Genomic DNA, 18544 nt, shown 5'->3' with positions numbered 1-18544 from the left:
TTCCCTTTATTCCCGGCGGATCCGTATTCTGCCTGTAGTAATCTGTTCCCTTTATTCCCGGCGGATCCGTATTCTGCCTGTAGCGAGCTGTTCCCTTTATTCCCGGCGGATCCGTATTCTGTCTGTAGTGAGCTGTTCCCTTTATTCCCGGCGGATCCGTATTCTGCCTGTAGTAATCTGTTCCCTTTATTCCCGGCGGATCCGTATTCTGCCTGTAGCGAGCTGTTCCCTTTATTCCCGGCGGATCCGTATTCTGTCTGTAGTGAGCTGTTCCCTTTATTCCCGGCGGATCCGTATTCTGCCTGTAGTAATCTGTTCCCTTTATTCCCGGCGGATCCGTATTCTGCCTGTAGCGAGCTGTTCCCTTTATTCCCGGCGGATCCGTATTCTGCCTGTAGTGAGCTGTTCCCTTTATTCCCGGCGGATCCGTATTCTGTCTGTAGTGAGCTGTTCCCTTTATTCCCGGCGGATCCGTATTCTGTCTGTAGTGAGCTGTTCCCTTTATTCCCGGCGGATCCGTATTCTGCCTGTAGCGAGCTGTTCCCTTTATTCCCGGCGGATCCGTATTCTGTCTGTAGTGAGCTGTTCCCTTTATTCCCGGCGGATCCGTATTCTGCCTGTAGCGAGCTGTTCCCTTTATTCCCGGCGGATCCGTATTCTGCCTGTAGCGAGCTGTTCCCTTTATTCCCGGCGGATCCGTATTCTGTCTGTAGTGAGCTGTTCCCTTTATTCCCGGCGGATCCGTATTCTGCCTGTAGCGAGCTGTTCCCTTTATTCCCGGCGGATCCGTATTCTGCCTGTAGCGAGCTGTTCCCTTTATTCCCGGCGGATCCGTATTCTGCCTGTAGCGAGCTGTTCCCTTTATTCCCGGCGGATCCGTATTCTGTCTGTAGTGAGCTGTTCCCTTTATTCCCGGCGGATCCGTATTCTGCCTGTAGCGAGCTGTTCCCTTTATTCCCGGCGGATCCGTATTCTGCCTGTAGCGAGCTGTTCCCTTTATTCCCGGCGGATCCGTATTCTGTCTGTAGTGAGCTGTTCCCTTTATTCCCGGCGGATCCGTATTCTGCCTGTAGCGAGCTGTTCCCTTTATTCCCAGCGGATCCGTATTCTGCCTGTAGTGAGCTGTTCCCTTTATTCCCAGCGGATCCGTATTCTGCCTGTAGTGAGCTGTTCCCTTTATTCCCGGTGGATCCATATTCTGCCTGTATTGAGCTGTTCCCTTTATTCCTCGCGGATCTGTATTCTGCCTGTAGTGAGCTGTTCCCTTTATTCCCAGCGGATCCGTATTCTGTCTGTAGCGAGCTGTTCCCTTTATTCCCGGCGGATCCGTATTCTGCCTGTAGTGAGCTGTTCCCTTTATTCCCGGCGGATCCGTATTCTGCCTGTAGTGAGCTGTTCCCTTTATTCCCGGCGGATCCGTATTCTGCCTGTAGTGAGCTGTTCCCTTTATTCAGGCGGATCCGTATTCTGCCTGTAGCGAGCTGTTCCCTTTATTCCCGGCGGATCCGTATTCTGCCTGTAGTGAGCTGTTCCCTTTATTCCCGGCGGATCCGTATTCTGCCTGTAGTGAGCTGTTCCCTTTATTCCCAGCGGATCCGTATTCTGTCTGTAGTGAGCTGTTCCCTTTATTCCCAGCGGATCCGTATTCTGTCTGTAGCGAGCTGTTCCCTTTATTCCCGGCGGATCCGTATTCTGTCTGTAGTGAGCTGTTCCCTTTATTCCCGGCGGATCCGTATTCTGTCTGTAGTGAGCTGTTCCCTTTATTCCCGGCGGATCCGTATTCCGCCTGTAGTGAGCTGTTCCTTTTATTCCCGGCGGATCCGTATTCTGTCTGTAGTGAGCTGTTCCCTTTATTCCCGGCGGATCCGTATTCTGTCTAGCGAGCTGTTCCCTTTATTCCCGGCGGATCCGTATTCTGTCTGTAGTGAGCTGTTCCCTTTATTCCCGGCGGATCCGTATTCCGCCTGTAGTGAGCTGTTCCCTTTATTCCCGGCGGATCCGTATTCTGCCTGTAGCGAGCTGTTCCCTTTATTCCCGGCGGATCTGTATTCTGCCTGTAGTGAGCTTTTGCTGTTATTCCAGGCGGATCCGTATTCTGCCTGTAGTGAGCTGTTCCCTTTATTCCAGGCGGATCCGTATTCTGCCTGTAGCGAGCTGTTCCCTTTATTCCCGGCGGATCCGTATTCTGTCTGTAGCGAGCTGTTCCCTTTATTCCCGGCGGATCCGTATTCTGCCTGTAGCGAGCTGTTCCCTTTATTCCCGGCGGATCCGTATTCTGTCTGTAGTGAGCTGTTCCCTTTATTCCCGGCGGATCCGTATTCTGCCTGTAGCGAGCTGTTCCCTTTATTCCCGGCGGATCTGTATTCTGCCTGTAGTGAGCTGTTCCCTTTATTCCCGGCGGATCCGTATTCTGCCTGTAGCGAGCTGTTCCCTTTATTCCCGGCGGATCCGTATTCTGTCTGTAGTGAGCTGTTCCCTTTATTCCCGGCGGATCCGTATTCTGCCTGTAGCGAGCTGTTCCCTTTATTCCCGGCGGATCCGTATTCTGTCTGTAGCGAGCTGTTGCTGTTATTCCAGGCGGATCCGTATTCTGGCTGTAGCGAGCTGTTCCCTTTATTCCCGGCGGATCTGTATTCCGCCTGTAGTGAGCTGTTCCTTTTATTCCCGGCGGATCCGTATTCTGTCTGTAGTGAGCTGTTCCCTTTATTCCCGGCGGATCCGTATTCTGCCTGTAGCGAGCTGTTCCCTTTATTCCCGGCGGATCTGTATTCTGCCTGTAGTGAGCTGTTGCTGTTATTCCCGGCGGATCCGTATTCTGGCTGTAGCGAGCTGTTCCCTTTATTCCCGGCGGATCTGTATTCCGCCTGTAGTGAGCTGTTCCTTTTATTCCCGGCGGATCCGTATTCTGCCTGTAGCGAGCTGTTCCCTTTATTCCCGGCGGATCCGTATTCTGCCTGTAGCGAGCTGTTCCCTTTATTCCCGGCGGATCTGTATTCTGCCTGTAGTGAGCTGTTGCTGTTATTCCCGGCGGATCCGTATTCTGGCTGTAGCGAGCTGTTCCCTTTATTCCCGGCGGATCTGTATTCCGCCTGTAGTGAGCTGTTCCTTTTATTCCCGGCGGATCCGTATTCTGCCTGTAGCGAGCTGTTCCCTTTATTCCCGGCGGATCTGTATTCTGCCTGTAGTGAGCTGTTGCTGTTATTCCAGGCGGATCCGTATTCTGCCTGTAGTGAGCTGTTCCTTTTATTCCCGGCGGATCCGTATTCTGCCTGTAGCGAGCTGTTCCCTTTAGTCCCGGCGGATCCGTATTCTGCCTGTAGTGAGCTGTTCCCTTTATTCCTGGCGGATCCGTATTCTGCCTGTAGTGAGCTGTTCCTTTTATTCCCGGCGGATCCGTATTCTGCCTGTAGCGAGCTGTTCCCTTTAGTCCCGGCGGATCCGTATTCTGCCTGTAGTGAGCTGTTCCCTTTATTCCCAGCGGATCCGTATTCTGTCTGTAGCGAGGTGTTCCCTTTATTCCCGGCGGATCCGTATTCTGCCTGTAGTGAGCTGTTCCCTTTATTCCTGGCGGATCCGTATTCTGTCTGTAGCGAGGTGTTCCTTTTATTCCCGGCGGATCCGTATTCTGCCTGTAGTGAGCTGTTCTCTTTATTCCCGGCGGATCCGTATTCTGCCTGTAGCGAGCTGTTCCCTTTAGTCCCGGCGGATCCGTATTCTGCCTGTAGTGAGCTGTTCCCTTTATTCCTGGCGGATCCGTATTCTGCCTGTGGTGAGCTGTTCCCTTTATTCCCGGCGGATCCGTATTCTGTCTGTGGTGAGCTGTTCCCTTTATTCCCGGTGGATCCGTATTCTGCCTGTAGTGAGCTGTTCCCTTTATTCCCGGTGGATCCGTATTCTGTCTGTAGTGAGCTGTTCCCTTTATTCCCGGTGGATCCGTATTCTGCCTGTAGTGAGCTGTTCCCTTTATTCCCGGTGGATCCGTATTCTGTCTGTAGTGAGCTGTTCCCTTTATTCCCGGCGGATCCGTATTCTGCCTGTAGTGAGCTGTTCTCTTTATTCCCGGCGGATCCGTATTCTGCCTGTAGCGAGCTGTTCCCTTTAGTCCCGGCGGATCCGTATTCTGCCTGTAGTGAGCTGTTCCCTTTATTCCTGGCGGATCCGTATTCTGCCTGTGGTGAGCTGTTCCCTTTATTCCCGGCGGATCCGTATTCTGTCTGTAGTGAGCTGTTCCCTTTATTCCCGGTGGATCCGTATTCTGCCTGTAGTGAGCTGTTCCCTTTATTCCCGGTGGATCCGTATTCTGTCTGTAGTGAGCTGTTCCCTTTATTCCCGGCGGATCCGTATTCTGCCTGTAGGGAGCTGTTCCCTTTATTCCCGGCGGATCCGTATTCTGTCTGTAGGGAGCTGTTCCCTTTATTCCCGGCGGATCCGTATTCTGCCTGTAGTGAGCTGTTCCCTTTATTCCCGGCGGATCTGTATTCTGCCTGTAGTGAGCTGTTCCCTTTATTCCCGGCGGATCCGTATTCTGTCTGTAGTGAGCTGTTCCCTTTATTCCCGGTGGATCCGTATTCTGCCTGTAGTGAGCTGTTCCCTTTATTCCCGGCGGATCTGTATTCTGCCTGTAGTGAGCTGTTCCCTTTATTCCCGGCGGATCCGTATTCTGTCTGTAGGGAGCTGTTCCCTTTATTCCCGGCGGATCCGTATTCTGCCTGTGGTGAGCTGTTCCCTTTATTCCCGGCGGATCCGTATTCTGTCTGTAGTGAGCTGTTCCCTTTATTCCCAGCGGATCCGTATTCTGTCTGTAGTGAGCTGTTCCCTTTATTCCAGGCGGATCCGTATTCTGCCTGTAGCGAGCTGTTCCCTTTATTCCCGGCGGATCCGTATTCTGTCTGTAGTGAGCTGTTCCCTTTATTCCCGGCGGATCCGTATTCTGCCTGTAGCGAGCTGTTCCCTTTATTCCCGGCGGATCCGTATTCTGTCTGTAGTGAGCTGTTCCCTTTATTCCCGGCGGATCCGTATTCTGCCTGTAGCGAGCTGTTCCCTTTATTCCCGGCGGATCTGTATTCTGCCTGTAGTGAGCTGTTGCTGTTATTCCAGGCGGATCCGTATTCTGGCTGTAGCGAGCTGTTCCCTTTATTCCCGGCGGATCTGTATTCCGCCTGTAGTGAGCTGTTCCCTTTATTCCCGGCGGATCCGTATTCTGCCTGTAGCGAGCTGTTCCCTTTATTCCCGGCGGATCCGTATTCTGTCTGTAGTGAGCTGTTCCCTTTATTCCCGGCGGATCCGTATTCTGCCTGTAGCGAGCTGTTCCCTTTATTCCCGGCGGATCTGTATTCTGCCTGTAGTGAGCTGTTGCTGTTATTCCAGGCGGATCCGTATTCTGGCTGTAGCGAGCTGTTCCCTTTATTCCCGGCGGATCTGTATTCCGCCTGTAGTGAGCTGTTCCTTTTATTCCCGGCGGATCCGTATTCTGTCTGTAGTGAGCTGTTCCCTTTATTCCCGGCGGATCCGTATTCTGGCTGTAGCGAGCTGTTCCCTTTATTCCCGGCGGATCTGTATTCCGCCTGTAGTGAGCTGTTCCTTTTATTCCCGGCGGATCCGTATTCTGCCTGTAGCGAGCTGTTCCCTTTATTCCCGGCGGATCTGTATTCTGCCTGTAGTGAGCTGTTGCTGTTATTCCAGGCGGATCCGTATTCTGCCTGTAGTGAGCTGTTCCTTTTATTCCCGGCGGATCCGTATTCTGCCTGTAGCGAGCTGTTCCCTTTATTCCCGGCGGATCCGTATTCTGCCTGTAGCGAGCTGTTCCCTTTAGTCCCGGCGGATCCGTATTCTGCCTGTAGTGAGCTGTTCCCTTTATTCCTGGCGGATCCGTATTCTGCCTGTAGTGAGCTGTTCCTTTTATTCCCGGCGGATCCGTATTCTGCCTGTAGCGAGCTGTTCCCTTTAGTCCCGGCGGATCCGTATTCTGCCTGTAGTGAGCTGTTCCCTTTATTCCCAGCGGATCCGTATTCTGCCTGTAGCGAGCTGTTCCCTTTATTCCCGGCGGATCCGTATTCTGTCTGTAGCGAGGTGTTCCCTTTATTCCCGGCGGATCCGTATTCTGCCTGTAGTGAGCTAGTTCAATGCAGTGTGTGGGGAATATTTTTTTTATAAGAATTTGGAAAAGTTACGAAATGTCCTATAAATGTCTGTCATATTCCTAAGGTGTAAGCATAACGCCCAAACCCATATTCCCCAAAAGGGCATAGGCAACACTTCATGTAACTCTAGAACATACTGAGAACACAAATAAATACCCTGTGTTCCAAGAAGTGTCACAAAAATATATTTAAAACACAATTTATTTACAAATTAGTTAAAATACAGACGTACACATAAACATACAATAAGGTGCCTCTATATAACTAAGGCTTCTTTCACACTAGCATCGGAATATCCCCGTCGCAATGCGTCGGGGAGAGATTCCGACGCTAGCGTTTAACGCTTTGCACAATGGGTGCAGCGGATGCATTTTTCCGGCGCATCCGCTGCCCCATTGTAAGGTGCGGGGAGGTGGGGGCGGAGTTCCGGCCGCGCATGCGCGGTTGGAAAAAGCGGTCTGTCGGGAGAAAAAAACGTTACATGTAGGGTTTTTTTTTTCCCGACGGTCCGCCAAAGCACGACGCATCCGTCGCAAGACGGATGCGAAGTGTGCAAATCCGTCGCAAATGCGTCGCCAATAGAAGTCTATGGGGAAAAAACGCATCCTGCAAGCACTTTTGCAGGATGCATTTTTTCTGCAAAACGACGCATTGTGACGGATTTACAAAAAACGCTAGTGTGAAAGTACCCTAACAAAAATAAATGCGGTCAGCAAGAGCAGGACACTTTTGATTTCAGAGCAAGACTAGGAGTGTGGCTGGTTCTAAAATTATCAGGTCATGCATATAATCCATTGCAGTTTAACCACTGCATATGTCCCAATCACAAAAAATAGTTAAGGGTACTCTAACGTGTCTCATATATATCGCATTTTTCAAATACCAATTGGGTTTTAGCTGCAGCCACTACCATACAATATTATCCGTTGTTTGTAATCTAATGATCACAGCACGCCATTCGGCTGAGCACGTTGGGAGAGACACGGAGCAGGTAATATGTGCAAGGCACAGGGCATATCACTGAACATGCCTGGATTGTGCAAATGTTGTTATCATTAGATTATAAACAACGGATAATATTGTATGGTAGTGGCTGCAGCTAAAACACAATTGGTATTTGAAAAATGCGATATATATGTGACAAGTTAGAGTACCCTTAACTATTTTTTGTGATTGGGACATATGCAGTGGTTAAACTGCAATGGATTATATGCATGACCTGATAATTTTAGAACCAGCCACAGTCTTGCTCTGAAATCAAGTGTCCTGCTCTTGCTGACCGCATTTATTTATTTTTGTTGGTTGTATAGAGGCACCTTATTGTATGTTTATGTGTACGTCTGTATTTTAACTAATTTGTAAATAAAATGAGTGTGTTTTAAATATATTTTTGTGACACTTCTTGGAACACAGGGTATATTCCTAAGATCTAGACTTTTAGCTGAGATGAATCTGTGCTGCAGTTGTTGTTTATGATAAGTAGTGAGGCTCCTCCTCTACAGATAAGGGGAAAAAATAAACACAGGGAAGGAATGCCTGCATTCATCTCAGAATTTCTGGAGTCAAAAGGAAAGCAGGATTAAAGAAGGTAAGTACTTCCTAAAGCACATCTAAGCTTTTAATAAACTGTGCAAAAATCAATAGTCCAGTATATGTTGTGTCTATCCTTTTTGTTTTAGTTTCTTTTTCCTCTTGGCTCATGTTTGGAGAAATTAGCTACTCTCATATACACTATACATAGAATATAAGGGGGGAAAATGTTTTCTAACTTCTCAAATTTGGAAATATAGTAACAGGATCAATGAGAACATATACATTTGTGTGTGTTCTGCAAAATGATTCAGCACAAACATGCTCCCTCCATCCTCCCCTCATCATAGACTGAAGAAATATGATGTGAAGCATTTAGTGAGCTGTACCCTGAGACAAGCCTTGACATTGAAAGTTCAGCGTAAAGTTATTTAACAACACATTTTACTATATGCTTATCTGTCCTATTTATTTATGCAAAGATAGAAATAAAACAATCACAAATTATACAGTGCATGATTCCCTATTCTTGCAAGAATTACAATATACTTTATTTTATTGACAGGACAAAATTATTTTGAGAGTGAATTTACATAATTTACAAAACGTCTAAGAAGCATCTTATGAAGTCTGCTTTATTTGGGCATTTCACAGTGACTCAAGATAATAAACATTTTGTGTGTCAGTGTATAAGTGACCCAGATGAAAACAAATGCTGTGATCCAATATCAGTGCATACTCAGGCAGTGGTAAAATATTCCTTCCAGAGCTTCCAATCTAAAAAGACATTTACAGTGCTGCCACCTAGAAGTTTACTAAGCTGTGACTGAAAAAGATCACAGCAGCACCAAGAAACCAGAGCCCAGCACTTCCCGCCAGGCAAAGGAGGAGGAGAGAGCGTCTCATATGTCAGTTACAAGATATTTTGTAAGTGACAAAGTTACAATGACACAGTAAAGAATAGTAATAACTGTCCTAGGAGCGCTGGAAATGAGACCAAACAAGGATTTTAGTGTTGAACCACAACAAAACTTCCACCTGATGAAGACGGTTTAACCGTTGAAACGCGTTGCGGCTCAACACTAAAATCCTTGCTTTGGTCTCATTTCCAGCGCTCCTAGGATAGTTATTACTATTCTTTACTGCATTTTGTATCCTAGAAGGTTAATGGCTGGAGCTGTGGTGGACCTTTTGCCTTAAATTTTAACTGTGACCCTCACAGCGCTCCATAGTGACCGCTTTCTTTTCCCTTGAATTTCAAACTTACAATTACATCAGATGTGTTTAAAAGATAGCTGATCGAGCTTGTTGTGAAGGACTGTGTACCGTTATTATTTGTCCGACCAGCTTTTACAGCTCTTAATGGAGCAATGGCCGCAAACCTGGTGTTTCCCTGGAAAGAGAAAGTATTAGAAAATTAGTGATTGAAGAAGCCCTTAACCAAAAGGAAGATCTTAAAAAGACTCTCGTGACGCTTTGTATTTCTTAAAATGGATGTCTGCACACGTCACAGGTGAACTATTTTGCTATCAACGTTCGATATGTTTGTAACAACAAAAAAATGTTACTAAGACGCTGGAAGTAAAAAATACTAAAGCTCATCACAGCAGCCAGTTTCTCCAGACCTTAGTGGAAAAAGTTCTGCAAGATTATGAACTCAAAAAGAACAGGTTTTTGCTATTGTAATGGATAATGCTTCAAACATGACAAGTACAATTAAACTGACGAATGAGAATAATGAAGGTGAACAGCAGCTAGAAGAACATTTCACATTCAGTATGTTGGAGATGGAAGGCCACAGTCCTGTTCCCATAACGGAAGAATAAACAGATATTATTACAGAAGAACAACAAAATGATTCTTTACAATTAGATGAACTTGTTGAAGCTGCTAAGGTTATACACATGGGAAGAAGGAATCAATATCACCATTACACACTGAACGGGAAACCACTGGGTAAATCTGACAGGGAGAAGGACTTGGGGATCCTAGTTAATGATAAACTTACCTGGAGCAGCCAGTGCCAGGCAGCAGCTGCCAAGGCAAACAGGATCATGGGGTGCATTAAAAGAGGTCTGGATACACATGATGAGAGCATTATACTGCCTCTGTACAAATCCCTAGTTAGACCGCACATGGAGTACTGTGTCCAGTTTTGGGCACCGGTGCTCAGGAAGGATATAATGGAACTAGAGAGAGTACAAAGGAGGGCAACAAAATTAATAAAGGGGATGGGAGAACTACAATACCCAGATAGATTAGCGAAATTAGGATTATTTAGTCTAGAAAAAAGACGACTGAGGGGCGATCTAATAACCATGTATAAGTATATAAGGGGACAATACAAATATCTCGCTGAGGATCTGTTTATACCAAGGAAGGTGACGGGCACAAGGGGGCATTCTTTGCGTCTGGAGAAGAGAAGGTTTTTCCACCAACATAGAAGAGGATTCTTTACTGTTAGGGCAGTGAGAATCTGGAATTGCTTGCCTGAGGAGGTGGTGATGGCGAACTCAGTCGAGGGGTTCAAGAGAGGCCTGGATGTCTTCCTGGAGCAGAACAATATTGTATCATACAATTATTAGGTTCTGTAGAAGGACGTAGATCTGGGTATTTATTATGATGGAATATAGGCTGAACTGGATGGACAAATGTCTTTTTTCGGCCTTACTAACTATGTTACTATGTTACTATGTTACCTCTTTTCTATTCATCACATGCGCTATGTTGTACACACGCTGCAGCTGGCAATAAGAGAGATTCTGCAAGAAGGAGATGCTGGAACTCTGATTAGCAGAGTGAGGAAATTGGCTATTGCTGCCAGAACTCCTAAAATTGATTCCATCTTGAAGAGACGAGCTGGAAAAGGGGCAATTGTGGATCAAGCCACTTGGTGGGGCAGCACCTATTTAATGATTGAGCGATTGCTTGAGCTGAAACCTTTCCTTGTAGATATGGCCTCAGGTAACACTACATGAAGGAGAATGGACACAGGTGGCTGAATTGAAGGAATCGCTTCATCACCCATGTACAGTGACTAAATAGTTACAAGCTGAGGATTTACCTCCTGGCATTTTTAGTGGAAGAGCTTGTTTTGTCTGTCCCAAAGAGGAGGTTTAATGGCAGATGGCATTGCTGCTTCAATGAAACGGAGAGAGACACTGCTATTAGAAAATAAAATTCTTCTGACAGCTGTTTATTTGGACCTGAGTTATTGTATATTGCTGGATGATCAACAGCTTACTAAAGGAAAATAAGCTCAGCTTGAGGTAGCAGTTAGGATGAGTGGCTACAGGACGACCAAGAGCAAGAGGACTCGGGTCCTGCCAGCGCTGCTGCTGCCATTCCTTCAATACTCATCAGATGAGTTTGATTTCGACAAGTATTTGGACGACATGGAGCAGGCAAAGCGTTACTGCAGGGAAAAGATTACACTCCCATAGAAAACAGTGACCATATTTGAGCAACATTTTTCACTTGCTCTCAAAGAATCGTTCATCAAAACTGACTGCACGAGGCAATTCCTTTATACCCTGAAATTGTTAGAGATGTCGCCCATGTGGTTACTGCTTTACCACCAACCCAAGTTAGTGCAGAGAGGTCGTTCTCCAGCCTTAAAATAATTAGGTGAGATGTGAGGTCCTCTATGGAGGAGGATCTGATGGAGGCGATACTATTTCTCACAACAAATTCAGACTGCACAAATGTTATTCAGTACGTTTTTGTTGAAGATTTTTTTTTCCACCTACTGCAGAGTGTATAATAAATTGTAAATATGCAAAAGTTTTTTGCTCTAAAGTTTTCTAATAAATATATTTTATGTTCTATCGAAATGGCTTGATTATTGTGTCATAATGATTAAAAGCCTGATGTTACCATTTTACTACAGTAAATTTAGCACTTAATCTTAAACACGTGCCATGTATGAGGGAGTCGGAGTTGGTGTCATGGGAATTGAGTTGGAGTTTTGGTTACCGACTCCACAGCCCTGATATGTACACACGTGGTCAAAATTGTTGGTACCCTTGTTTAATGACAGAAGACCAACAATGGTCACAGAAATAACTTGAATCTGACAAAAGTAATAATAAATAAAAGATCTATGAAGATGAAGAAATGAAAGTCAAACATTGCTTTTCAGTCATGCTTCGACAGAATTAAAAAAAACAAAACTCATGAAATCAGCCTGGACAGCAATGATGGGACCCCTGAAAACAATGTGACAAAAGGGACATGTTAGATCTCGGTGTGCCCACTAACTATCATCACAGGGGTCTACAATCCTGGAGTCAGTGCGTGGCCGGTATATAGGGCTACAGATATCACTGTGCTGTGTGGTGACATGTTAGATCACGGTGTGTCCACTCATCACAGGGGTCTACAATCCTGGAGTCAGTACGTGGCCGGTATATAGGGCTACAGATATCACTGTGCTGTGTGGTGACATGTTAGATCGTGGTGTGTCCACTCATCACAGGGGTCTACAATCCTGGAGTCAGTGCGTGGCCGGTATATAGGGCTACAGATATCACCGTGCTGTGTGGTGACATGTTAGATCGCGGTGTGTCCATTCATCACAGGGGTCTACAATCCTGGAGTCAGTGCGTGGTCGGTATATAGGGCTACAGATATCACTGTGCTGTGTGGTGACATGTTAGATCGCGGTGTGTTCCCTCATCACAGGGGTCTACAATCCTGGAGTCAGTACGTGGCCGGTATATAGGGCTACAGATATCACTGTGCTGTGTGGTGACATGTTAGATCGTGGTGTGTCCACTCATCACAGGGGTCAACAATCCTGGAGTCAGTGTGTGGCCGGTATATAGGGCTACAGATATCACTGTGCTGTGTGGTGACATGTTAGATCGCGGTGTGTCCACTCATCACAGGGGTCTACAATCCTGGAGTCAGTGCGTGGCCGGTATATAGGGCTACAGATATCACCGTGCTGTGTGGTGACATGTTAGATCACGGTGTGTCCACTCACAGGGGTCTACAATCCTGGAGTCAGTGCGTGGCCGGTATATAGGGCTACAGATATCACTGTGCTGTGTGGTGACATGTTAGATCGCGGTGTGTCCACTCATCACAGGGGTCTACAATCCTGGAGTCAGTGTGTGGCCGGTATATAGGGCTACAGATATCACTGTGCTGTGTGGTGACATGTTAGATCACGGTGTGTCCACTCACAGGGGTCTACAATCCTGGAGTCAGTGCGTGACCGGTATATAGGGCTACAGATATCACCGTGCTGTGTGGTGACTTGTTACATCGCGGTGTGTCCACTCATCACAGGGGTCTACAATCCTGGAGTCAGTGCGTGGCCGGTATATAGGGCTACAGATATCACCGTGCTGTGTGGTGACATGTTAGATCACGGTGTGTCCACTCACAGGGGTCTACAATCCTGGAGTCAGTGCGTGGCCGATATATAGGGCTACAGATATCACCGTGCTGTGTGGTGACATGTTAGATCGCGGTGTGTCCACTCATCACAGGGGTCTACAATCCTGGAGTCAGTGCGTGGCCGATATATAGGGCTACAGATATCACCGTGCTGTGTGGTGACATGTTAGATCACGGTGTGTCCACTCATCACAGGGGTCTACAATCCTGGAGTCAGTGCGTGGCCGGTATATAGGGCTACAGATATCACTGTGCTGTGTGGTGACATGTTAGATCGCAGTGTGTCCTCTCATCACAGGAGTCTACAATCCTGGAGTCAGTGTGTGGCCGGTATATAGGGCTACAGATATCACCGTGCTGTGTGGTGACATGTTAGATCGCGGTGTGTCCACTCATCACAGGGGTCTACAATCCTGGAGTCAGTGCGTGGCCGATATATAGGGCTACAGATATCACCGTGCTGTGTGGTGACATGTTAGATCGCGGTGTGTCCACTCATCACAGGGGTCTACAATCCTGGAGTCAGTGCGTGGCCGGTATATAGGGCTACAGATATCACTGTGCTGTGTGGTGACATGTTAGATCGCAGTGTGTCCTCTCATCACAGGAGTCTACAATCCTGGAGTCAGTGCGTGGCCGGTATATAGGGCTACAGATATCACTGTGCTGTGTGGTGACATGTTAGATCGCAGTGTGTCCACTCATCACAGGGGTCTACAATCCTGGAGTCAGTGTGTGGCCGGTATATAGGGCTACAGATATCACTGTGCTGTGTGGTGACATGTTAGATCGCAGTGTGTCCTCTCATCACAGGAGTCTACAATCCTGGAGTCAGTACGTGGCTGGTATATAGGGCTACAGATATCACTGTGCTGTGTGGTGACATGTTAGATCACGGTGTGTCCCCTCATCACAGGGGTCTACAATCCTGGAGTCAGTACGTGGCTGGTATATAGGGCTACAGATATCACTGTGCTGTGTGGTGACATGTTAGATCACGGTGTGTCCCCTCATCACAGGGGTCTACAATCCTGGAGTCAGTGCGTGGCCGGTATATAGGGCTATAGATATCACTGTGCTGTGTGGTGACATGTTAGATCGTGGTGTGTCCCCTCATCACAGGGGTCTACAATCCTGGAGTCAGTGCGTGGCTGGTATATAGGGCTACAGATATCACCGTGCTGTGTGGTGACATGTTAGATCACGGTGTGTCCTCTCATCACAGGGGTCTACAATCCTGGAGTCAGTGTGTGGCTGGTATATAGGGCTACAGATATCACCGTGCTGTGTGGTGACATGTTAGATCGCGGTGTGTCCCCTCATCACAGGGGTCTACAATCCTGGAGTCAGTGTGTGGCTGGTATATAGGGCTACAGATATCACCGTGCTGTGTGGTGACATGTTAGATCACGGTGTGTCCTCTCATCACAGGGGTCTACAATCCTGGAGTCAGTGTGTGGCCGGTATATAGGGCTACAGATATCACTGTGCTGTGTGGTGACATGTTAGATCACGGTGTGTCCCCTCATCACAGGGGTCTACAATCCTGGAGTCAGTGCGTGGCCGGTATATAGGGCTACAGATATCACTGTGCTCTGTGGTGACATGTTAGATCGCGGTGTGTCCCCTCATCACAGGGGTCTACAATCCTGGAGTCAGTGCGTGGCCGGTATATAGGGCTACAGATATCACTGTGCTGTGTGGTGACATGTTAGATCGCGGTGTGTCCCCTCATCACAGGGGTCTACAATCCTGGAGTCAGTGCGTGGCCGGTATATAGGGCTACAGATATCACTGTGCTGTGTGGTGACATGTTAGATCGCGGTGTGTCCCCTCATCACAGGGGTCTACAATCCTGGAGTCAGTGTGTGGCCGGTATATAGGGCTACAGATATCACTGTGCTGTGTGGTGACATGTTAGATCGCGGTGTGTCCCCTCATCACAGGGGTCTACAATTCTGGAGTCAGTGCGTGGCCGGTATATAGGGCTACAGATATCACCGTGCTGTGTGGTGACATGTTAGATCGCGGTGTGTCCACTCATCACAGGGGTCTACAATCCTGGAGTCAGTGTGTGGCCGGTATATAGGGCTACAGATATCACCGTGCTGTGTGGTGACATGTTACATCGCGGTGTGTCCACTCATCACAGGGGTCTACAATCCTGGAGTCAGTGCGTGGCCGGTATATAGGGCTACAGATATCACCGTGCTGTGTGGTGACATGTTAGATCGCGGTGTGTCCACTCATCACAGGGGTCTACAATCCTGGAGTCAGTGTGTGGCCGGTATATAGGGCTACAGATATCACCGTGCTGTGTGGTGACATGTTAGATCACGGTGTGTCCACTCATCACAGTGGTCTACAATCCTGGAGTCAGTGCGTGGCCGGTATATAGGGCTACAGATATCACTGTGCTGTGTGGTGACATGTTAGATCGCGGTGTGTCCCCTCATCACAGGGGTCTACAATCCTGGAGTCAGTGCGTGGCCGGTATATAGGGCTACAGATATCACTGTGCTGTGTGGTGACATGTTAGATCGCGGTGTGTCCCCTCATCACAGGGGTCTACAATCCTGGAGTCAGTGCGTGGCCGGTATATAGGGCTACAGATATCACTGTGCTGTGTGGTGACATGTTAGATCGCGGTGTGTCCTCTCATCACAGGGGTCTACAATCCTGGAGTCAGTGTGTGGCCGGTATATATGGCTACAGATATCACCGTGCTGTGTGGTGACATGTTAGATCGCGGTGTGTCCCCTCATCACAGGGGTCTACAATCCTGGAGTCAGTGTGTGGCCGGTATATATGGCTACAGATATCACTGTGCTGTGTGGTGACATGTTAGATCGCGGTGTATCCACTCATCACAGGGGTCTACAATCCTGGAGTCAGTGTGTGGCCGGTATATATGGCTACAGATATCACCGTGCTGTGTGGTGACATGTTAGATCGCGGTGTGTCCCCTCATCACAGGGGTCTACAATCCTGGAGTCAGTACGTGGCCGGTATATAGGGCTACAGATATCACCGTGCTGTGTAATGACATGTTAGATCGCGGTGTGTCCCCTCATCACAGGGGTCTACAATCCTGGAGTCAGTGTGTGCCCGGTATATAGGGCTACAGATATCACCGTGCTGTGTGGTGACAGGTTAGATCACGGTGTGTCCACTCATCACAGGGGTCTACAATCCTGGAGTCAGTGCGTGGCCGGTATATAGGGCTACAGATATCACTGTGCTGTGTAATGACATGTTAGATCGCGGTGTGTCCCCTCATCACAGGGGTCTACAATCCTGGAGTCAGTGCGTGGTCGGTATATAGGGCTACAGATATCACTGTGCTGTGTGGTGACATGTTAGATCACGGTGTGTCCAGTCATCACAGGGGTCTACAATCCTGGAGTCAGTGCGTGGCCGGTATATAGGGCTACAGATATCACTGTGCTGTGTAATGACATGTTAGATCGCGGTGTGTCCCCTCATCACAGGGGTCTGCAATCCTGGAGTCAGTGCGTGGTCGGTATATAGGGCTACAGATATCACTGTGCTGTGTGGTGACATGTTAGATCGCGGTGTGTCCAGTCATCACAGGGGTCTACAATCCTGGAGTCAGTGCGTGGCCGGTATATAGGGCTACAGATATCACTGTGATGTGTGGTGACATGTTAGATCGCGGTGTGTCCCCTCATCACAGGGGTCTACAATCCTGGAGTCAGTGCGTGGCCGGTATATAGGGCTACAGATATCACCGTGCTGTGTGGTGACATGTTAGATCGCGGTGTGTCCACTCATCACAGGGGTCTACAATCCTGGAGTCAGTGCGTGGCCGGTATATAGGGCTACAGATATCACTGTGCTGTGTGGTGACATGTTAGATCGCGGTGTGTCCACTCATCACAGGGGCCTACAATCCTGGAGTCAGTGCGTGGCCGGTATATATGGCTACAGATATCACCGTGCTGTGTGGTGACATGTTAGATCGCGGTGTGTCCCCTCATCACAGGGGTCTACAATCCTGGAGTCAGTACGTGGCCGGTATATAGGGCTACAGATATCACCGTGCTGTGTGGTGACATGTTAGATCGCGGTGTGTCCCCTCATCACAGGGGTCTACAATCCTGGAGTCAGTGCGTGGCCGGTATATAGGGCTACAGATATCACCGTGCTGTGTGGTGACATGTTAGATCACGGTGTGTCCCCTCATCACAGGGGTCTACAATCCTGGAGTCAGGGTGTGGCCGGTATATAGGGCTACAGATATCACTGTGCTGTGTGGTGACATGTTAGATCACGGTGTGTCCACTCACAGGGGTCTACAATCCTGGAGTCAGTGCGTGGCCGGTATATAGGGCTACAGATATCACCGTGCTGTGTGGTGACAGGTTAGATCGCGGTGTGTCCACTCATCACAGGGGTCTACAATCCTGGAGTCAGTGCGTGGCCGGTATATAGGGCTACAGATATCACTGTGCTGTGTAATGACATGTTAGATCGCGGTGTGTCCCCTCATCACAGGGGTCTACAATCCTGGAGTCAGGGTGTGGCCGGTATATAGGGCTACAGATATCACTGTGCTGTGTGGTGACATGTTAGATCGCGGTGTGTCCCCTCATCACAGGGGTCTACAATCCTGGAGTCAGTGCGTGGCCGGTATATAGGGCTACAGATATCACTGTGCTGTGTGGTGACATGTTAGATCGCGGTGTGTCCCCTCATCACAGGGGTCTACAATCCTGGAGTCAGTGCGTGGCCGGTATATAGGGCTACAGATATCACTGTGCTGTGTGGTGACATGTTAGATCGCGGTGTGTCCCCTCATCACAGGGGTCTACAATCCTGGAGTCAGTGTGTGCCCGGTATATAGGGCTACAGATATCACCGTGCTGTGTGGTGACAGGTTAGATCGCGGTGTGTCCCCTCATCACAGGGGTCTACAATCCTGGAGTCAGTGTGTGCCCGGTATATAGGGCTACAGATATCACCGTGCTGTGTGGTGACAGGTTAGATCGCGGTGTGTCCCCTCATCACAGGGGTCTACAATCCTGGAGTCAGTGCGTGGCCGGTATATAGGGCTACAGATATCACCGTGCTGTGTAATGACATGTTAGATCGCGGTGTGTCCCCTCATCACAGGGGTCTACAATCCTGGAGTCAGTGCGTGGCCGGTATATAGGGCTACAGATATCACTGTGCTCTGTGGTGACATGTTAGATCGCGGTGTGTCCTCTCATCACAGGGGTCTACAATCCTGGAGTCAGTGCATGGCGGGTATATAGGGCTACAGATATCACTGTGCTGTGTGGTGACATGTTAGATCGCGGTGTGTCCCCTCATCACAGGGGTCTACAATCCTGGAGTCAGTACGTGGCTGGTATATAGGGCTACAGATATCACTGTGCTGTGTGGTGACATGTTAGATCGCGGTGTGTCCCCTCATCACAGGGGTCTACAATCCTGGAGTCAGT

The sequence above is a fragment of the Ranitomeya imitator genome, chromosome 5 (genome assembly GCF_032444005.1).
Source record: "Ranitomeya imitator isolate aRanImi1 chromosome 5, aRanImi1.pri, whole genome shotgun sequence".
NCBI classification, from domain to species: Eukaryota; Metazoa; Chordata; class Amphibia; order Anura; family Dendrobatidae; genus Ranitomeya; species Ranitomeya imitator.
The sequence above is the reverse complement of the archived record's forward strand: the minus strand, read 5'-3'. Positions refer to the sequence as shown.